Source organism: Macaca nemestrina, chromosome 5, assembly GCF_043159975.1.
Source record: "Macaca nemestrina isolate mMacNem1 chromosome 5, mMacNem.hap1, whole genome shotgun sequence".
Classification (NCBI taxonomy): Eukaryota; Metazoa; Chordata; class Mammalia; order Primates; family Cercopithecidae; genus Macaca; species Macaca nemestrina.
This window is the reverse complement of record NC_092129.1, coordinates 157,249,649-157,272,502: the sequence shown is the minus strand read 5'-3', so window position 1 is coordinate 157,272,502 and position 22,854 is coordinate 157,249,649. Positions and strand designations below refer to the sequence as shown.

At 38.9% G+C, this 22,854-nt stretch overlaps 2 long non-coding RNA genes and 1 other non-coding gene across 17 annotated transcripts in view; 2 read left to right on the top strand and 1 right to left on the bottom strand.

Annotated features, from left to right (window-relative positions):
• LOC105491672 (uncharacterized) overlaps positions 1 to 22,854 on the bottom strand; it is a 67,116-nt gene that overhangs the window by 12,216 nt on the left and 32,046 nt on the right. For 3 of the 9 annotated variants that reach the window (XR_011623925.1, XR_011623936.1, XR_011623932.1), the window contains exon 1: positions 25 to 19,107. The exons of 1 other annotated variant lie outside the window; for it this stretch is intronic. This is a non-coding gene — a long non-coding RNA (uncharacterized lncRNA). Of the gene's footprint in view, positions 1 to 24; positions 19,108 to 22,854 lie in introns of those variants that run through there. 5 more of the 9 variants (XR_011623927.1, XR_011623928.1, XR_011623929.1 and 2 more) reach the window with 5 other exon arrangements.
• Positions 335 to 22,854, top strand: LOC105491673 (uncharacterized). Of its 7 annotated transcripts, none has more exons than XR_011623941.1 (6): positions 340 to 467; positions 6,539 to 6,664; positions 19,101 to 19,299; positions 19,638 to 19,684; positions 22,135 to 22,277; positions 22,630 to 22,854. It is a non-coding gene; the product is annotated as an uncharacterized lncRNA (long non-coding RNA). The 7 variants fall into 7 exon arrangements; XR_011623938.1 differs by lacking the exon at positions 22,630 to 22,854 and adding an exon at positions 19,867 to 19,949; XR_011623942.1 differs by lacking the exon at positions 22,630 to 22,854 and adding an exon at positions 19,867 to 19,949 and having other exon boundaries at positions 19,492 to 19,684.
• Positions 19,282 to 19,375, top strand: TRNAI-UAU (transfer RNA isoleucine (anticodon UAU)). The gene is made up of 2 exons: positions 19,282 to 19,319; positions 19,340 to 19,375. It is a non-coding gene; the product is annotated as a tRNA-Ile (tRNA).

Below are 22,854 nucleotides of genomic sequence, written 5' to 3'. Positions count from 1 at the left end.
CTACTGTTTATGTTCCCAGCTTACCTTCTCTTTTATTTCTTCTCTTAACCTTCTTTCTGTTTCTGCCTGCCAGGAGTGTTCTCCTTCAGCTTTCATCATTTGGTTATGCTCTGTTTTCGATAGCGCCTTTTTACACTGAGGCCTATCCTAGCCTTCTCCTCAAGAGTAGAACCCTGTGATTCCTTCCTCTCTCTCTATTGGCAGGAAATTTAGTGACATCATAAGTATGTGAACTCTGCCCCCCAAGCGTGAGATCCTACCTTGCTCCCCTTGTTTTTCCAAAACACCTCCCATACTCTTCAATCCAGCATGGCTCTGTTTCTCTTGGCACTTGCATGCCCCCAGAACTACAGCTTGCGCCCTTAGTTCTAACTTCTAATACTGACTGGGTAGGAATACTGTATTCCTACAGAATGAAGGACACTTGAGAGAGAATACAGAATAATCTGGACAATATCTGGGAAGATGTAAGTGGAAACCAATTATGTGTTAAAGAACAATGGGATATACTACATTCTTTGCACTCTACCAGAATAATGTTAAGATATGTAATGCCGATGAAGGAATTAGCAAATAAGTGGGTAAATGAACATAAGCTGAAAAAGCAGACCGTTGCTAAAATCCCCCATTGAAGTTTACCAAATGTAAGCTCCAGGAAACTGGGATGATTTTTAGTGGTATTATCTCGGCCCACTGCAACCTCCACCTCCCGGGTTCAAGCGATCCTCCTGGCTTAGCCTCCTAAGTAGCTGGGACTACAGGCACACACCACCACGCCCAGCTAATTTTTTGTATTTTTAGTAGAGACAGAGTTTCACCATGTTGGCCAGGATGGTCTTGATCTCTTGACCTCCTGATCCCTCTGCCTCAGCCTTCCAAAGTGTTGGGATTACAGGCATGAGCCACCACACCCAGCTGATTTTTGTCTATTTTATTCACTTATGTGTTCTGAGCATCTAAAATACTATCTGGCACAAGACAAGTGCTATATAAATATTTGTGTAATGAATGAATGACTGATCCAGGAACAAAAGGCTCATCATCGGAAGAGAAGGTTGGCATATCTGCCAGTTTCCCCTGGTTGACTGTTTCTGTTGGATATGTATTATGCTAATATATGTATAGGATTAACTAGGATTTAGAGTGTGCAACAGCAATACATGTCTTATTAAATTTTAAAAACTAACTAGAATGAGTGTTTACAAAAATAACTTAGGACAGTGTAAAAATTTATACACCAAATAGTTTGTATTCTTAACCAAATTTTAAAACTAGCAGCACACAGGCTAGGATGAGTTATCATTGTATACATATTTGAAACTATGTTGGACACTGGCTGACGAAAGAGGGTAGCATACTAATGCCATTGGCTGGGGGAGAGAAGGGATATTTACAGCAGAAAGTCAGAAGTAATTCACCTAGGTAAAGATTGCTTCTGCCAATAATGTGCTCATGGAAACTCATCCCTGAGACTTACAAAGAACAGATATTATAAGGTAATATCTTTAAATCTCAAGGTTGGTGGGGACCCCATTGAGAAGAGTGCCTATTTTCTCCTGAGCTATAAATTGACCCAGGAAAACAAAGATGATGGGCAAATATATTTTTACTGATGTCAGAAGAGAAATAAAGGAAAACTATAAATATATTTAGCAAGCAAACTCTTCACTGCCTACAGCAGTCACCTACTCTTTCCCTTATATATGAAGTCTCAATCAATATATTAAAATCATAACTCTTCAATCCATACTCCCTTTAAAGCATATACTCTTTTAAAGTGAGAAAACTGTTCTTTGCTTAAAATGGTATATAAAAGAATCAAATAGCAAAAGCTGGAACCAGAAAACCTGTATTCAAATCATAGTTTTCCACTTACTATTTGACCAAGTCACTTCCTATAGTAAGGGATTACTGCTAAACTTGCTGAATGTGATAATAGTATGTGCCTATATAAATAAAACAAAAGAGTCCTTATGTCTAAGACATACAAACTGAGAAATTTAAAGTGAAATGTTATGTCTGGATTTCACTTTAAAACACTCCCTCCACCTCACCCTCTCTCCACAAAAAATGTGATGGGGAAACAGAGAAAACAGGATTGGCAAAACTGAGTACTGGGAAGTTTGTTAACTAATTATATCAACTTTTGTGTTTAAAATTTTCCATCATAAGAAGTTTAAAAAATATAAATTTGACATCTCAGTCACCCAACGGGCTAAAAGCTAATTTCTCTTTCTCTTAAAAACGCTGCTCACCAGATTGAAAATGTCACCTGCTCTCTATTACATTCAGTTGTGCTCACTGATGTTTCATTTTAGATGGTATAACTTTTCCAGGTCTCTCAGATACAAACTCTACAAGAGGTTGTTTTGTTTACGTATACTCATTTTATTAGTCACATAAGTGATCAAAGACTGTTGCTTGACTATGCATTATTTTAACAAAAATAATACCTACCCCTATAGAATTGCTATAAAACTATATTTAGAAAACAAATGTAAAAGTATTTTTAAAAATGAGACTCCATATAAATGCTTCTTCATTATAATTATTATTGGAAATTTAAATCCTTTGCCTTATTTTTAAACATCACACCAAAATTGGATATTATGTATCACTCTATGGAGATTCCTCTTGTCTCATTCTAACTAGAATGAGTTTTTAAAATAATCACTTAGGAAAATGTAAAAATTTATACACTAAGTTTCTATTCTTACTCTAATTTTAAAACTAGCTGCACATAGGCTAGGACAAGTTATCATTGTATATATATTTGAAACTATATTTATTGCCCAGATTCAGAATATTTCAAAGTCAACTGCACTACAGCTGACCAATGATACAAATCCATTTTTGATTCAAATATTATTTTCTAAAGTTATCCAAACAGTACATTTAAGGAACTTTCCAGACATTCAATAAGAAACAAATTTCATTTCATAAGCAAAGGATGCACCAAAGTTTCCTAGGCAAGACATAGGAAAAACAAAACCTTGGAAAAATATTTTTCCCAGAGCATATACAGACAAAATGTATCAAAACAAACATAAAATGTTTAACCTGAAGAGACAATTTTGCCTTCCCAATAGACAAAATTCTAAGTGAGTAAGACAGATGACTGCCAACAGATTGAATTTCTCAGATTATGGAAATAAAATCATGTATTACTTGCATGAAGATCTCTTTCTAGGAATTGATGTTTTCCATTACTGAAGCCTAGTGCCATGAATTATGGGACTCCCCTTGCTATCATTTTATGCTCAATACACAATCTATGATAGGCTTAGATGGCTAGCTTACAAGGAAGGAAATAATGAATAATAATAATATGTTATTTAATAAGTATTATTCCAGGCATTTGATATAAATCATCTCATTTATGCCTTGTAGTATTCTCTTGAGATAGAAATTTCCAGGTGTTGCTCAATAAGACAGAGGTGATGCCTCCTGGAGAAGGGTAATGGCTGCATAGGCAGTTTCCTTAATGAAGTCACTTCTGGTTCTCTCTCATAAGCTCTGACATATGATTTTATCAACAAACTGAGTGAGGCTGTCTCACAGGAGTACATCAACCAACCACACAGATACTAAGTAGATTACAAATCCATAAATGTTCAATGTGAAATAAAATTGTTAAGGGGTCTGCAACACTAAAGTTGCGGGTCTGTACATTCTTTGCTTACAGGGAAGCGGCACTAAAAGTCAAATTGTAATAAGAATGGTATTTTGTTAATTTATAGCAAAATAAAACTGTAAAGCAGATCAAGAGTTCATTCTCTTTCTATATGTTATCCACCAACAAAGTCAAATGTAAATAAGATGAGTATAAATTCATAGCAAGAAAACACAAACAATAGAACAACAGTTCTTCAGGACAGTTAGCCTGATAAAAACAATGATTGGATACCCTTACCTAAGACATTCTCTCCTGGCAAACACTGATGACATAAACATAGCACTGAGAGGACAGGCATCCTGGGATGTATATGCAGAGTGAAGAAAGGATAAAAATTTGAAAAAGAAAAAAACAAACACACGGCTCATCCACTTGTGTAAATCATGTATAATAAATCACAGTTCTATTTCATCTACATTGCTAGAAAAATTAAAATTTTTTATCAAGATTAAGACAAAATCAGGCCGGGCACAGTGGCTCATGCCTGTAATCCCAATACTTTGGAAGGCCAAGGCCAGTGGATCACTTGAGGCCAGGAGTTTCAGACCAGCCTGGCCAACATAGTGAAACCCGAACTCTACTAAAAATACAAAAATTAGCCGGGCATGGGTGGTGCATGCCTGTAATCCCAGGTACTCGGGAGGCTGAGGCAAGTGAATCACCTGAACCAGGAGGGGAAGGCTGTAGTAAGCCAAGATCGCAATCTGGGTGACAGCGTGACACTCCGTCTCAAAAATAATAATAATACTAAAAATTAAAAAATGTGAGAGACTATAATTATCTTAAATTTGTCAAATACTTTTCTGTATCCATTAATATGATTATATAATTTTTCTTCTTTAGCCTATTGGTGTGATATATTGATTCTGGATGTGGAATCAACCTTATATACCTGGAATAAATTCCACTTGGTCATAGTGTATAATTTTTTTTATACATTGTTGGATTCAATTTGCTAATATTTTGTTCAGAATTTTTGCATCTGTGTTATGAAAGACATTGATCTGTTGTTTTCCTTTCTTGTAACATCTGTGTCTGGTTATGGTATTAGGGCAATGTTGGCCTCCTAGAATGAATTAGGAAATATTTACTGTGCATCTATTTTCTGGAAAAGAATATAGATAATTGGTATAATTTCTTCCTTAAATGTTTGGTAGAATTCACCAGTGAATCCATCAGGGCCTGGTTTTTCTCTTTAGGCAAGATATTATTAATTCCACTTTTAAATAGATACAGGCCTGTTCTAATTGCCTAAGATATTATTAATTCCATTTTTATTTATTTTTATTTTTATTTATTTTTTTTTGAGACGGAGTCTTGCTCTGTCACCCAGGCTGGAGTGCAGTGGCCGGATCTCAGCTCACTGCAAGCTCCGCCTCCCGGGTTTACGCCGTTCTCCTGCCTCAGCCTCCCGAGTAGCTGGGACTACAGGCGCCCGCCACCTCGCCTGGCTAGTTTTTTTGTATTTTTTAGTAGAGACGGGGTTTCACCGTGTTAGCCGGGATCGTCTCTCGATCTCCTGGCCTCGTGATCCGCCCGTCTCGGCCTCCCAAAGTGCTGGGATTACAGGCTTGAGCCACCGCGCCCGGCCAATTCCATTTTTAAATAGACATAGGCCTATTTCTCGTTGTGTGAGTTTTGGTAGATTGCATCTTTCATAGAATTAGATCATTTCATCTAGGTTATCAATTCGTGAGCACAGTTGCTCATATTTCTCCACTATCCCTTTAATATCCATGGAATAAATAGTGATGATCCCTCTTCCATTTCTGATATTAGTAATTTGTGTCTTCTTTTTCTCTTAGTTAACCTGGCTAGAGTTTTATCAAGTTTTTTGATCTTCTCAAAGAATCAGCTTTTGGTTTTGTTGATTTTTCTCTATTTCTTCTTTTCAATTTCATTGGCATTTGCTCCAATTTTTATTTCTTTTCTTCTGCTTACTTTGGGTTAAAACATATTCTTTTTTAGTTTTCTAACTGGAAGCTTAAATTACTGATTTTATATTTTTCTTTTCTGATATATGCATTCAGTACTATAAATTTCCCTCTAAGCACTGATTTCACTGCATCCTACAAATTTATAAGCTGTATCTTAATTTTTATTTAGTTTGAGCTATTTTGAAATTTTAATTTCTCTTAAAAATTCTTCTCTGACCTATGTGTTATTTAGAAGTGTATTGTTTATTCTGCAAGTATTTTGAAGTTTTCTAGCTTTCTTTCTGTTATTGATTTCTCATTTAATTCTATTGTGGTCTGATAGCATATTTTGTATGATTTCTAGTCTTATAATTTGTTAAATTGTGTTTTATGATCCAGAATGTGGTCTATCTTGATGAATATTTTATGTGAGCTTGAGAATGGAATTTTGTTTCGAATGAAATAGTTAATAAATGTCAGTTAGATCCAGTGGAATGATGGTGCTGTTCAGTTCTGCTATATCCGTACTGATTTTCTGCCTCCTGGATCTGTCAATTACTGTTAGATGAGTGTTGAAGTCTCCATCTCTAATACACTATTTTTCACTGCAGTTCTATTGGCTTTAGCCTCATATTTTGACGCTCTCTTGTTAGGTGCATACACATTAAGGTTTGTATGTCTTCTGGGAGAACTGACACTTCCATCATTATAATGCTAGAATGTAATGTAATGCTCCTCTTTATCCTTGATCTGAAGTTGACTTTGTCTAATATCAATTTAGCTACTGCAGCTTCTTTTGGTTAGTATTAACATGGTATATATTTCTCCATCACTTTACTTTTAATCTATATGTGTCTTAAATTTAAAGCGGATTTTTAGGAGGTAACATACAGGTAGTTGGATCTTGTTTACTGATTGAGTCTCTTTTCTTGTTTTTGTTTTTTAGACAGGGTCTCACTCTGTCACCCAGGGTGAGTGCCATGGCTCACTGCAGCCTCGACCTCTTGGGCTCGCTCAGGAGATCCTCCTGCCTCAGTCCCTCCCTGTCTTGCCTGAGTTGCTGGGCCTTTAGGTATGTGCCACCATGCCCAGCTAAGTCTCTATATTTTAATTGATATATTCAAAATATTGACATTTAAAGTGATTATTTATATAGCTGGATTGATATCTACCATATTTGTTACTGTTTTCTATTCATTGTCCTTGTCCTTAGTTTCTTCTTCTTCTTTTTTTTTTTTTTTTTTTTTGTCTTCCACTTTTTCCTCTCTTTTCTGGTTTTATTTTGTAAGATTCCATTTTTATCCTTTCTTAATATATCAATTATATATCTCTTTTTAAACCTTTTTGGTGATTATTCTTGTGTTTGCAACAAATATTTACAATTAATCCAAGTCCACTTTCTTTTTTTTTTTCAAGATGGAGTCTTGCTCCATCACCCAGGCTGGAATGCGATGGTATGATTTCCAGCTCACTGCAACCTCTGCCTCCCGGGTTCAAGCAATTCTCCTGCCTCAGCCCCCTGAGTCGCTGGGATTACAGATGCACTCCACCACACGCAGCTAATTTTGTATTTTTAGTAGAGACGAGGTTTTGCCATGTTGGCCAGGCTGGTCTCGAACTGCTGTACACAAGTGATCCGCCCGCCTCAGCCTCCCAAAGTGGTGGGATTATAGGCATGAGCCACCATGCCCAACCAACACGTTATTTTTTTGACACATCATACCCACATATACATGGCAAATGGTAATTAGAAAACAAAACAAAGAGGACATCAGCAAGACAGTGGAATAGGAAGCTCCTAACTTTCCTTAATCCCACAAGCACACAGAATAAATACCTAGACATGAATTAATTCCCTTTGAGAGAAATCCAGAAACTAGTTGAGAGATTCCTACCTAGTGGGCAACTGAGATAATAACCACATTGCAGCTGAGACACACTAGTGCCATAAATCTAACCCTGGGCACAGTGCCTTGTAATTGGTAGGGAACCCCCAACTCCCAACTTCTCCATAAAGAGCAAAGAATTTGGACTACACATCTATTCCCCTAACTTTTACAGTTAGCAGCTGAGTGGCTAGCTCCTAAATCACCTAGCTCTGAGAGATGATGAGGCTTACCATTCTCAAGTCCCCAGAGACCACAGAAAACAAACAGGTGGTTTTAAATGGGTACAGGAATATTTCCACAGGCTATTCCCTCTGGCTCAGTGCAGACAGAGCAGGCAATAATGCCCAGCGGCCAGTATATCCATGGAAAGAGTTAGACTACACATCTAACATCCAGACTTTTCCAGCTGCTGCCTGAGGGTCTAACTTCTAACCAGCCTGCATCTAGGAGGTGAGAGAGCAGACAATTAGTAGTCTTCTGGGAGCCTGAATAGGTGTGTGGGCACCTCCTGCAGCTCCTTTCCGGGGCTCACTCCAGAGACAGAAACAAGCCTCCAGTTAACCTGCTTGTCTCTCAGAGTTATCAGCCAGCATTTGCTAGGCCCCTGGAGGTGACAGACAGCAAAGTAATGGTTTGAAAAATGTGCAGTTTGAGAGTGTAGGTATTTGCCCCAGCTACCCTCCTGGCTCAGTGCTGAGCAAATGATGATAAACTCCAGCTTACAGCTTCTACTTGAGGAGAGAAAGGATTGGATTACACACCTAACATCCCAACTTTTCTAGCTGCTACAGGAGGGACTGGCTCCTGTCTTGACTGTTTCAGGACACTAATGGGACTTGGCGTACTCTAGTCTTCTGGGGGTCAATAAGAACAAAGATGATGGTCTGTATGACAATAAAGATTTGAGAGGCTTGGGAGGCTGAGGCGGGCAGATTGCCTGAGCTCAGGATTTCGAGACCAGCCTGGGTAACACAGTGAAACCCTGTCTCTACTAAAATACAAAAAAAATTAGCCGGGTGTGGTGGCGTGCACCTGTAGTCCTATCTACTGGCAAGGCTGAGTCAGGAGAATTGTTTGAACCCAGGAGGCGGAGGTTGCAATGAGCTGAGACTGCGCCAGTGCACTTCAGCCTGAGCAACATAGCAAGACTCCATCTCCAAAAAAAAAAAAAAAAAAAAAAAAAAAAAAAAAGATTTGAGAGGCATCCAGTACCTCTGGTTGGACTGACTGGTGAGTTTCTTCTATATTAGGCCAGTCTGTGAAGACTGGGAGAGGTGGTTGTTTAATGTGCAGAAACCAATACACAGTCAAGAAAAGTAAAGAAATAAAAAAATATGTTCTAAACAAAAGAAAAAGACAAATCTCCAGAGATTGACCCTAATGAAATGGAGATAAATGATTTACCACATGGAGAATTCAAAGTAATGGTCATAAAGATGCTCACTGGGCTGGGTGTATTGGCTCATGCCTGTATTCCTAACACTTTGGGAAGCCGAGGCAGGTGGATCACCTGAGGTCAGGAGCTCAATATCAGCCTGACCACATGTTGTAAAACCCCCATCTCTACCAAAAATACAAAAAAAATTAGCTAGGTGTTGTGGCACACACCTGCAATCCCAGTTACTTGGGAGGCTGAGGCACGAGAATTGCTTGAACCCAGGAGGTGGGACTTGCAGTGAGCTGAGATCACACTGCTGTGCTCCAGCCTGGGCAACAGAGAGAGACTCTGTCTCAAAAAAAAAAAAAAATCTTTGTTTCAAGATGGCCGAATAGGAACAGTTCCAGTCTACAGCTCCCAGTGTGAGCGATGTAGAAGATGGGTGATTTCTGCATTTCCACCTGAGGTACCAGGTTCATCTTACTGGGACTTGTTGGACAGTGGGTGCAGCCCATGGAGTGTGAGTTGAAGCAGGGCTTGGCATCACCTCACCCGGGGAAGCGCAAGAGGTTGGGGAATTCCCTTTCCTAGCCAAGGGAAGCCGTGACAGATGGTAGCTGGAAAATCAGGACACTCCCACCCTAATACTGCGTTTTTCCAATGGCCTTAGCAAATGGCACACCAGGAGATTATATCCTGTGCCTGGTTCAGCGGATCCCACACCCACGGAGCCTTGCTCACTGCTACCACAGCAGTCTGAGATCCAATGGCGAGGTAGCAGCGAGGCTGGGGGAGGGGCATCTGCCATTGTTGAGGCTTGACTAGGTAAACAGCACAGCCGGGAGGCTCAAACTGGGTGGAGCCCACCACAGCTCAAGGAGGCCTGCCTGCTTCTGTAGACTCCACCTCTGGGGACAGGGCATAGCTGAACAAAAGGCAGCAGAAACTTCTGCAGACTTAAACATCCCTGTCTGATGGCTTTGAAGAGAGCAGTGGTTCTCCCAGCACAGAGTTTGAGATCTGAGAATGGACAGACTGCCTCCTCAAGTGGGTCCCTGACCCCTGAGTAGCCTAACTGGGAGGCACCACCCAGTAGGGGCCAACTGACACCTCATACGGCCAGGTGCCCCTCTGAGACAAAGCTTCCAGAGGAAGGATCAGACAGCAACACTTACTGTTCTGCAGCTTCTGCTGGTGATACCCAGGCAAACAGAATCTGGAGTGGACCTCCAGCAAACTCCAACAGACCTGCAGCTAAGGGTCCTGACTGTTAGAAGGAAAACTAACAAACAGAAAGGACGCCCACACCAAAACCCCATCTGTACATCACCATCATCAAAGACCAAAGGTAGATAAAATCACAAAGACAGGGAGAAACCGGAGTAGAAAAGCTAAAAATTCTAAATATCAGAGCGCTTCTTCTCCTCCAGAGGAATGCAGCTCCTTGCCAGCAACGGAACAAAGCTAGACAGAGAATGACTTTGATGAGCTGAGAGAAGAAGGCTTCAGATGATTGGTAATAACAAACTTCTCCAAGCTAAAGGAGGATGTTTGAACCCATCGCAAAGAAGCTAAAAACCTTGAAAAAAGATTAAACAAATGGCTAACTAGAATAAACAGCATAGAAAAGACCTTAAATGACCTGATGGAGCTGAATACCATGGCATGAGAACTACATGATGCATGCACAAGCGTCAGTAGCCGATTAGATCAAGTGGAAGAAAGGGTGTCAGTGACTGAAGATCAAATGAATGAAATGAAGCAAGAAGAGAAATTTAGAGAAAAAAGAGTAAAAAGAAACGAACAAAGCCTCCAAGAAATATGGGACTATGTGAAAAGACCAAATCTACGTCTGATTGGTGTACCTGAAAGTGACGGGGAGAATGGAACCAAGTTGGAACACACTCTTCAGGATATTATCCAGGAGAACTTCCCCAACATAGCAAGGCAGGCCAACATTCAAATTCAGGAAATACAGAGGATGCCACAAAGATACTCCTCGAGAAGAGCAACCCTAAGACACATAATTGGCATTCACCAAGGTTGAAATGAGGGAAAAAATATTAAGGGCAGCCAGAGAGAAAGGTCAGGTAACCCACAAAGGGAAGCCCATCAGACTTACAGCAGATCTGTCAGCAGAAACTCTACAAGCCAGAAAAGAGTGGGGGCCAATATTCAACATTCTTAAAGGAAAGAATTTCCAACCCAGAATTTCATATCCAGCCAAACTAAGCTTCATAAGTGAAGGAGAAATAAAATCCTTTACAGACAAGCAAATGCTGAGAAACTTTGTCACCACCAGGCCTGCCTTACAAGAGCCCCTGAAGGAAGCACTAAACATGGAAAGAAACAATCAGTACCAGCCACCACAAAAACACGCCAAATTGTAAGGACCATCAGCATTTTAAAGAAACTGCATCAATTAATGGGCAAAATAACCAGCTGATATCATAATGACAGAATCAAATTAACACATAACAATATTAACCTTAAATGTAAATGGACTAAATGCCCCAATTAAAAGACAAAAGACACAGACTGGCAAATTGGATAAAGAGTAAAGGCCCATTGGTGTGCTGTAGTCAGGAGACCCATCTCTCATGCAAAAAGCCCCAGAGGCAAAAACTCCTCTCCTATTCAACATAATGTTGAAAGTTTTGGCCAGGGCAATCAGGCAAGAGAAAGAAATAAAGGGTATTCAAATAGGAAAAGAGGAAATCAAATTGTCTCTGTTTGCAGATGACATTATTGCATATTTATAAAACCCCATCATCTCAGCCCAAAATCTCCTTAAGCTGATAAGCAACTTCAGCAAAGTCTCAGGATACATAATCAATGTGCAAAAATCACAAGCATTCCTATACACCAATAACAGACAAACAGAGAGCCAAATTATGACTGAACTCCCATTCACAATTGCTTCAAAGAGAATAAAATGCCTAGGAATCCAACTTAGAAGGGATGTGAAGGACCTCTTCAAGGAGAACTCCAAACCACTGCTCAACAAAATAAAAGAGGACACAAACAAATGGAAGAACATTCCATGTTCATGGATAGGAAGAATCAATATCATGAAAATGGCCATACTGCCCAACGTAACTTACAGATTCAATGCCAACCCCATCAAGCTACCAACGACTTTCTTCACAGAATTGGAAAAAACAACTTTAAAGTTCATACGGAACCAAAAAAGAGCCTGCATTGCCAAGACAATCCTAAGCAAAAAGAACAAAGCTGGAGGCATCACGCTACCTGACTTCAAACTATACTACAAGGCTACAGTAACCAAAACAGCTTGGTACTAGTACCAAAACAGAGATATAGACCAATGGAACAGAACAGAACACTCAGAAATAATACCATACATCTACAACCATCTGATCTTTGACAAACCTGAGAAAAACAAGAAATGGGGAAAGGATTCCCTATTTAATAAATAAATGGTGCTGGGAAAACTGGCTAGCCATATATAGAAAGCTGAAACTGGATCCCTTCCTTACACCTTATACAAAAACCATAAAAACCCTAGAAGAAAACCTAGGCAGTACCATTCAGGACATAGGCATGGGCAAGGACTTCATGACTAAAACAGCAAAAACAATGGCAACAAAAGCCAAAATAGACAAATAGGATCTAATTAAACTAAAGAGCTTCTGCACAGGAAAAGAAACTACCATCAGAGTGAACAGGCAACCTGCAGAATGGAGAAAATTTTCACAATCTACCCATCTGACAAAGGGCTAATATCCAGAATCTACAAAGAACTTAAATTTACAAGAAAAAATCAAACAACCCCATCAAAAAGTGGGCAAAGGATATGAACAAACATTTCTCAAAAGAAGACATTTATGCAGCCAACAGACACATGAAAAAATGCTCATCATCACTGGCTATCACAGCAATCCAAATCTAAACCACAATTAGATACCATCTCACACCCGTTAGAATGGCAATCATTTAAAAAGTCAGGAAACAACAGATGCTGGAGAGGATGTGGAGAAATAGGAATACTTTTACACTGTTGGTGGGTTGTAAACTAGTTCAGCCATTGTGGAAGACAGTGTGGCAATTCCTCAAGGATCTAGAACTAGAAATACCATTTGACCCAGCTATCCCACTACTGGGTATATGCCCAAAGGATTATAAATCATGCTACTATAAAGACACATGCACACAAATGTTTAGTGCAGCACTATTCACAATAGCAAAGACTTGGAACCAACCCAAATGTCCATCAATGACAGATTGGATTAAGAAAATGTATCACATATACACCATGGAATACTATGCAGCCTAAAAAAAGGATGAGTTCATGTCCTTCGTAGGGACATGGATGAAGCTGGAAATCATCATTCTGAGCAAACTATCACAAGGACAGAAAACCAAACACCACATGTTCTCACTTATAGGTGGGAATTGAACAATGAAAACACTTGGACACAGGGTGGAGAACATCACACACCGGGGCCTGTCATAGGGTTGGGGGAGGGGAAGGGATAGCATTAGGAGAAATATCTAATGTAAACAACAAGTCGATAGATGCAGCACACCAACATGGCACATGTATACATATGTAACAAGACTGCACGTTGTGCACATGTACCCTAGAAATTAAAGTATAATAAAAAAGAAAGAAAGAAAAACTCTTATGAAACAATAAAAAATGATGGACAATCCAAAAAAAACAAAAAAAGATGCTCACTGGGGTCAAGAGATAAATTCATGACCAGAATGAGAATTTCAACAGAGAGATTAAAAAATTAAATAGTGACAAACAGAAATCACAGCACTAAAGTATACAATAACTGAACTAAAAAATTCAATAGCAGGGTTCAACAGCAGACTAGATCTAGCAGAAGAAAAGGATCAGTGAACTTGAAGACAGGTCATTAGAAATGATACAATCAGAGGGAAAAAAAGAAAAATTGAAAAAGAGTCAACATAGCTTAAGGGACATATGAGACACCAGCAAGGTGATCAACTGACAGTAATACAATAGTAATAGATTTCAATACCCCACTTTGAATAATGGATAGAACATGTGGCATGTGGACAGAAAAATCAATAAACAGCTAACTTGAAAAGTGCTATAGGCCAAATAGACCTACAAACATATTTAGAACTTTTCACTCAAAAGCAGGAGAATATTTCAGAAGCACACATGGAACATTCTCCAGGATAGATCATATTTTAAGTCACAAAACAAGTCTTAACAAATTCGAAAAGAGAAATCATACGAAGTGCCTTTTCCAACCACAATGGAATGAAGCCAAAAATCATTAACAGCAAGAAAACAGGAAAATTCACAAACACGTAGAAACTAAATAACATAATCTTGAACAACCACTGGGTTCAGTAGGAGATCAAAATAAAATTTTAAAAAAACTCCAGACAAACAAAAATGAAAATACAACTTACCAAAACTTATCGGATATAGCAAAAGCAATACTAAGAGGGAAGTTTATAGTGATAAATGCCACATTACAAAACAAGAAAGCTCTCAAATAAATAAACTAGATTTCAAGGGACTAGAAAGAAGAACAAACTAAACACAAAGTTAGCAGAAGAAAGAAAATAATAAAGATCAGTACAGAAATAAATCAGAGACTAGAAAACAATAGAAAAATAATAAACAAAACCAAGAGTTTTTTTAATATAAACAAAATTGACAAACCCTTAGCTAGATAAGGAAAAAAAGAGAAACTCATAAATAAAATAAAAAATGAAAGAGGGCATTACAACAGATGCCTCAGAAACAGAAAAGATCATAAGGGATTATTATGAACAATTACATGTGAACAAATTAAATAACCCAGAAAGAATGGATGAATTCCTAGAATAAATAGCTTACCAAGACTGGATCAAGAATACAAAGCCTAAACATTTTAATAACAAATACGGAGATAGAAATAATAATAATTTTAAAACCTCCTGTCATAGTCTGTTTTGTGTTGCTGTAACAGAATAATTGAGGATGAGTAACTTATTTTAAGACAAAAAAAAAAAAAAAAAAAAGAGGTTTATTTAGCTCAGTTTGGCAGGCTGGGAAGTCCAAAATCAAGCATCCCATCTTGTGAGGGCCTTGTGCTGCTTCAACTAATGGTGGAAAGCAGAACAAAGGGGAAGTGAGTGTGTAAAAAGAGATGAAACACAAGAGGCAGCCTCACTTTATAATAACCTGCTCTCATGATAACTGAGACTGCATTAAACCCTTCATGACTGCATTAATCCCTCCATGATCCAAAGGCCTTTTAAAAGTCCCACCTCTTAGCACCATTACATTGGCAATTAACTTTGAGTGTGAGTTTTTTGGGGACAAACTACATACAAACCATATAGCACCTCCCAAAAAAAGAGAAGTTCAAGACCAGATGGCTTCACAGCTGAATTGTGACATATATTTAAAGAAAAATTAATACCAATCCTTCTTAAACCCTTCCAAAAATAGAAGTAGAGGTAATATTTCCAAACTCATTTTATGAGGCTAGCATCACTCTGATACCAAAGCCAGACAAAGCCTCCACAAGAAAACTAAACTATAGGCCAATATCTCTGGGTGAACATAGATGCAAAAATCCTCAATAAAATAATAGAAAACTGAATTCAACAACATATCAAAAAGACTATACACTGTGATCGGGGGGGTTTATCCCTGGGATACAAGGGTGGCTTAAAATACCCAAATCAATCAATGCAATATATCACATTAACAGAGTGAAAGATAAAAACCATATCATCATAGATGCAGAAAAAGCATTTGACAAAGTTCAACATCCACTCAAGATAAAAACTCTCAACAAAATAGGTACAGAAGAAAATTACCTCAACACAAGAGGGCCATTTATTAATATCCCACAACTAACATCATAATCAATAGGGAAAAACTGAAAACTTTTCCTCTAAGATCTGGTGCAAGGCATAGATTACCACCATCTCCATTTCTATTCAACATAGCACTGGAAGTTCTAGCAAAAGCAATTAGACAAGAAAAAGAAATAAAGGGCATCCAAGTTGGAAAAGAAGAAGTAAAACTGTTTGCACATGGCATGAGTCTATATGTAGAAATTGATAAAAACTCCACCCAAAAATCTATTAAAATTAATAATTAAACAAAGCTGTAGGACATAAAATTAACATACAAAAGTCAGTTGTGTTTCTTTACACAAACAATCTACCTAAAAAGAAATTTTAAAAAATATCTACTATGATTGGTACAAAAATTTAAATACTTAGGAATAAATTTAACCAAGGAGGTAAAAGATTTGTACACTGAAAACTAAAACGTTGATGAACGAAACTGAAAAAGACAAAGTAAATGAAAAGACTTCTGGATCAAAATAATTAATATTGTTAAAATGTCCATAATACTCAAAGCAATATACAGATTCAACACAATATCAAAATTCCAATATTTTCCACAGAAATGAAAACATTCTGAAACTTGCATAAAACCACAAAAGACCTTAAATATCCAAAGCAATCTTGGGAAAGGAAAACAAAGTTGGAGGCATCACACTACCTGACTTCAGAATGTACTATACAAAGCTATACAATCAAAACAGCAGGGCACTGACATGAAAACAGACACATAGACCGATGGAACAAAATAGAGAGCCCAGAAAGAAATCTACACATTTACAGTCAACTGATTTTTGACAAGGGCGACAAAAATACACACTGGGCAAAAGACAGCCTCTTCAATAAATGGTGTTGGGAAAATTGGGAACCCACATACAAAATAGTAAGATTACACCCTTATCTTACACCTTACATAAAATTCAACTCGAAATAGGTTAAAGACACAAACAGAAGACCTGAAATTGTAAAAATCCTAGAAGAAAATATAAGGGAAAACCTCCTTGATACTGGCCTTTGTAATGATTTCTTGGACAGGACACCAAAAGCTCAGGAAACAAAAGTGAAAGTAAACAAATGAGAATACATCAAACAAAATATCTGCACAGAGAAGAAAACATGGGCAAAACGAAAAGGCAACTATTGGTTGGCAGAAAATATTTGTAAATGATGTATCTGATAAGGAGTTAATATCCAAAACATATAAGGTATGTCCAAAACATATTGGACTGCTCAATAGCAAGAAAACCAAATCTGATTAAAAAATAGGTAAATAACCTGAACAGATATTTTCCCAAGGATACATAAAAATGGCCAATAGAAAAAATGCTCAACATTTCTAATCATCACGGAAATGCAAATTAAACCCACAATGAGACATCATCTCACACCTGTTAGAATCACCAATTTAAAAATATAAAAAAAAACAAGTGTTGGCAATGGAGAGAAAAGGGAACCCTTTTACATTGTGGGTGGGAATGTAAATTAGTACAGCCTTTACGGAAAACAGCAGTATGGCTGTTCCTCAGAAAATTACAAATAGAAATACCACATGATCCAGCAGTACCTTTTCTGGGTATATAATGTGAAAGTAAAATATCTTATGCCCCCAAAATCACAAAAGGAAAATTCAAGCTGGAAAGTGCTCAGGGCAAATTTGCCTCCCATTCTATTCAAAGTCATCCCTCCGCTCACTGAGATAGATGCATACTCTGATTGCCTCCTTTGGAAAGGTTTATCATAAACTCAAAAGAATGCAACCATTTGTCTCTCCCCCACCTGCGACCTGGCAGCCCCCTCCCTGCTTCATCCCCGCCTTTCTGGAAGGAACCAATGTACTTCTTACATATATTGATTGATGTCTCATGTCTCCCTAAAACGTATAAAACTAAGCTGTGCCCCGACCACCTTGGGCACATGTAGTCAGAACTTCCTAAGGCTGTGTCATAGGGGTGTGTCCTCAACCTTGGCAAAATTAACTTTCTAAATTAACTGAGGCCTGTCTCAAATTTTCAGGGTTCATATCCCCAAAGTAAATGAAATCAGGATCTCGAAGCAATAACTGCATGCCCATGTTCACTGAAACATTATTCACAATAACTAAGACATAGAATCAACCTAAGTGTGTGTCCACCAACGAATGGATAAAGCACATACGGTTTATATACACAATATGATATTATTCATCCTTAATAAAGAAGATCCTGCTGTTTGCAACATGGATGAACCTGGATGTCATTATGCTAAGTGAAACAAGCCAGATACAGAAAGAAAAATACTGCATGATTTCATATGTGGATTATAAAAAAGTCAAATACATAGAAGCAGAGTAGAACAGTGGTTACCAGGGGTGGAGACGTGTGGAAATGGTTGAAATGTTGGTCAAAGGATACAAAGTTGCAATTCTGTAGGATGAATAAGTCTAGAGGCGTAATGCATAGCATAACTATAGTTAATACTGCATTGTGCATTGGAAACTTGTGAAGAGTACATTTCATGTGCTCTCACCACTTACACAAAATAGTAACTGTGAAGATATGTAGTATGTTAATTAGCTTGACTGTAGAAATCATTTCACTGTGTACATGTATCAAAACATCATGTTGTACACCTTGAAGATACAGTTTTTATTTTTAGAACACTGTTTGGGATTAAAAGACCAGCTAATTCTGCCTTAATCTCTCATTCTCATCCACAATGTCCACCCATAAGAAAGACGCCCGATACTCCGTGTAAACACACACTCCCCATCTCCAATACACATTTACCTTCTAGAGACAGCCCTTTTCCCCATCCTCTCCCCTTAAAACACTCTGAAGCACAAGGTCTTTAGCCTAGTAAGGCACTTTCTGAAAAACCTGGTTTAATCCAGCATAGAGGCCCAGTACGGGGCCTGCTTCAGTTGCTTTAGCCTAGAGATTTCAACTCCCAGGTCCCAGGGAGGGATGCTCCAAGGAAGAAATAGAGGCCCATTCCAGGGCTGTTTCTCGCAGACTAGCCGCAGAAAATGCAGCCCAGCACCACTTCCTTTCAGTAGCAACCCGTTTCCAACACGTTTGCTAAGCGGGAACGGAAGCGAGCGGAAAGGAACGGCTTTGGTAAATCCCACTTGAAGGATTTCGTAATCCTCCCAGGGATTCCCACCACCCGCACTCCACGCGCAGACGGCGGGCCTTCCTCCGACGCTGGGAGAAGGACCCTGGGAGAGGCAAGGGAAGGGCTCCGGAACCAGCGCAGTAGCGGGACGCTAGCCCGCCCACGCGGCGGCCACTGAAGGTCCTCCAGGGAACGCCTGAGGCAGTGGGAGCGTCCGCCCTTTCCCAGGTTTCCTTGGAAAGAAGTATTCGCTTTCGTTTCCGCAAACAAAGCATGCTCTGCGCTTTCAGGACCGGTGGCTCCCGTGGAGTCCGCAGCTGAACCCAGTCCGCCTTCGCACGCGTCTGAGGGAGAAGCGGCCCCGGGACTCAGGGCGCGCGGCCGAGGAACTTGTGATGTGACGACCAGAGCAAACACGGCGGATGTTCCTGTGTAGGCCGTGTAACCAGTGACCGGAAGTAGGGGCTGTGTGCTCCAGTGGCGCAATCGGTTAGCGCGCGGTACTTATAAGGCAGTATGTGTGCGAGTGATGCCGAGGTTGTGAGTTCGAGCCTCACCTGGAGCATTGTTTTCCAACCCAAGATAGCATCACTTGAAGTGCCTTCCCCCCTGTAATCCTACTCCACCGTCTTTAACGTGTTTGGAATTGTGTACACAGTTTATTGTTATTGGTTTCCTTAGCCCTTTTAGAACCAAGCAATGCCAATTACCAAAAAATCCATTGCGGTGCAGTGAGTTATCTACCTTCTATCTCCACTTTGTCCTGCATGTCGATCTGAGGTAAAGAACATCATCTCTTTACATCCTTCTTTCCACTTTGCTGTTAGGATCATCCATCATCGTTCCTCGGGAAGCCCCTGGCACATACTTACTGGTAAGAAACTCCCATCAGGTGATAAGCATTGAACTCCATTTAAGGAAACTTAAAAGTGGGAAATAGTAAAAGTTTCCTGTCGATTAAAACTCTGATTGAGGGGAGGGGGAGGACTGATTTCTGACGACAGTTTCCCCTCCAGTATTTTCCCCCACTTGATTTTACCCTGATAAAATCAACAGTCATGGACGATCTAGCAGCTTTTATCAAGTGAGAAACAGCACCTGGTGTCCCCAGGCATTCAACTACCTGGACTTGAAAAAGGGTGAGTGATAATAGACCCAGAAGCCTGAAATCTTTAGAACAGCATTACAAGAATAAGCATGTTGTTGTGGGTGAGTTGGGTAGGACGTAGATAGGGATTTTGACTTTAAAATATGCTTCCCCTCCCTATGACACCTGGGGTTTGCCTGGATATAGCTTTTATCATATGCTTCCCAACTCTTCACCAAGAGAGGGAATTGAACTGAGTAATTTGGAGTTGTTTTCCTAGCTATAATATAAGATTGCCATAAACCTGAAAGCACATGTGTCCCACTTGGGACATGTCACAGAGGTGAGTGGAATTAAGCTGAGCACAGATAACTCTCTCTTGAGGTCTGTATTCCTAAATGGGTCTTGCATGTATCTGGACACTGTCCAATCACAGAGTATCTCCTGAGAAAGGTTAGGGAGATCCCATTCAGGAACGCACCAGATGATAATAAAGTGAACACTTTCTCACTTTGTAGCGCTTGGTAAGCCACTGGAGTACCTTAAAAGCCATCAAAGCATAATCTTCAAATATATACATAGTAACTAATCATCAAATATTTATTTAAGTCACTAATGAGGAAAGGAGGAGTATGGTAAACTGATTGCAATAACAATAGAAAAGGCTGGTAAATGTATGGTCAGTGGGGGAAAAATAATGCAAGAGATTGCAAGTTTGAGTAAAAAACTAGCTAATGTCCTATGGGGCAGTGAAAACTATGGCCTTTGGGATTTTTTTTTCTAAAAGACAGAAACTAGTTGCATCTTTACTGGGTAAAAGTCATTCAAAACTTAATCTTCTACATAATGACATTTAACCTTGTAATCTATTTTCTAATCAATAGTAAATAGTGACCTCCAAAAGTTGCATAACTCAGAGGATTACTTGCCCCTTCAGTGGGCTTGTTAGACCATGCTCTAGTATTATTTTGAAAGAGTACTAATATCTTTTTTTGCCTTTTTTTTTTCTGAATAGATTTAGCACCTTAATTCAATTATTTTATCTCTGTTCCTGATCAATTGAGGGTATTATTGAGTATCTGCAGAGAGTGTTTAAAAAATGTTGACTTTTGCCATAAAGAATTTTTGTGAACTGGCTTACGCCAGTTTTGTGATAGACAACTTTTGTTGCTTTTGGTAGATGTCCGTCAGCAGCTTACTTTATAGTATAAAGTAAAGGATAGTTAGCTACAAGATACCAACAAGTTATAGTGATAGCAGATCTTCAACAAAATTTTGTACATATATAGTCACTTATTAGAAAGCAAGCAAAAAACAGTCACAAAACCTGTTCTCTAAGCTCAAAGAAGTTCCTATGGTTTTGTCATTTGTTTTTGTTGTTGTCATTGTTGTTTTACTAACTCCAAAACTACCTTTCATAAAAGCTTTGCTTGAGGCAAATGCAACAATATTTCAGAATCGAGATTCAGCCAAACATCTCTAAGAAGAAAACCTCTGGACACAGCAGGACACAGGAATACTGACAGCTCCAGCCTAGGGCACCATCCCTCAAGTTAAAGGCTACAGAGCTCATTTAATTTTTATTCCCTTTGAACAGTATCTCTTAAATATTTAATTCATTTTGGGAACCACTAATTTACCCAGGGAGACTATATTTCTAATATTTGTTCCCTTCGTCCCATGGGATCTTTGTTTCTAATATATTAATTAACTAATTAACAAGGACAAATTTCATCAAAGAAACCCAGTATCCAATATTCCATTATGCTAATTATGACAGCCTCTGGTGTTTATCAAAAATAAAGAAAACTGAAGTACTTTTAGTGGGCACTTCAGCAGTGTGGTTTTGTTTATTACGTTAAATGACAATCCCCCAGACTGTGATACCAGGGCAAGGGACTGACCCTAGAATCATTTAAAATCATTTTAATATACACATTTGTATTATACAGTATAGTTGATTAAATCATTGCTCCTTCTCTATATCCACAACCTTTTTGTGGGTGGAGTGTTTGTCTTCACTTGTGGTAGATTGGATTCCTGAAAATGACTGAAACAGTATCCCTCAGTCCCTTCTGCAATGTGACCTTGGCACCTCCCCAGCTAGAAGTAGAGTCTATTTCCCTTCACCTTGAATTTGGTTTGGGTTTGTAACTAATTTGAGCAATGGAATGCAGCAAAAATAACATTTTGTGATTTCTCAGCCCAGGCATTAAGAAAACATTTTTACCTTTAAGGAGAAGCCAGCTCCCATGTAAGAAGTTCAAATGCCTAGAGACTGTGATGGTGTGCAGAGGCTCAAGCTAACCACATGGAAAGACATGGAGAGATATTCCTTGCCAACCCTCAACTATTCCAACTATTCTAAGACGTCAAACCTGTGAGTGAAAAAGCCATCTCATACCTTACAACTCTAGCAGACGCCACATAGTGCAGAGATAAGCTATCTCTGTCATTCTCTGTCAAAATTGTAAAATCATAAGCAAATAAATAATAATGGTTGCTTCAAGTTACTACATTTGAGCGTAGTGTTTTAAGCCACTGCATTTGAGATGGTTTGTTATACAGCAATAGATAACTGAAAAACAAAGTCCCTTGACTTAGACTTGGCCACTCAACTACCTTGGCCAATGGAATGGGGTAGAAGTGGTGGTGTGCTTATTCCCAGCCTAGGCCTTAAAAGGCTTTGCCTATTTCCACTTGCCTTCTTGTACCTCTGCTATTGTCACAAGAAAAACAAACCCCAGATCACACACTGGTCTAAAGAGGAGGATGAGAGACAAAGAGAAAAATTTTCTGGCTGCCTCTGCTGCCTACAGATTGAAGAAGATCCATCCAGCTGAGCCCAGCCTAGACCAGCTGACTTCTCCAGTAAGCCTGTATGAAATAAATGCTTATTGTTATGTGACCTTGAGCTTTGAAGATAGTTCGTTATGCAGTAATTGTTGATTCTTTCA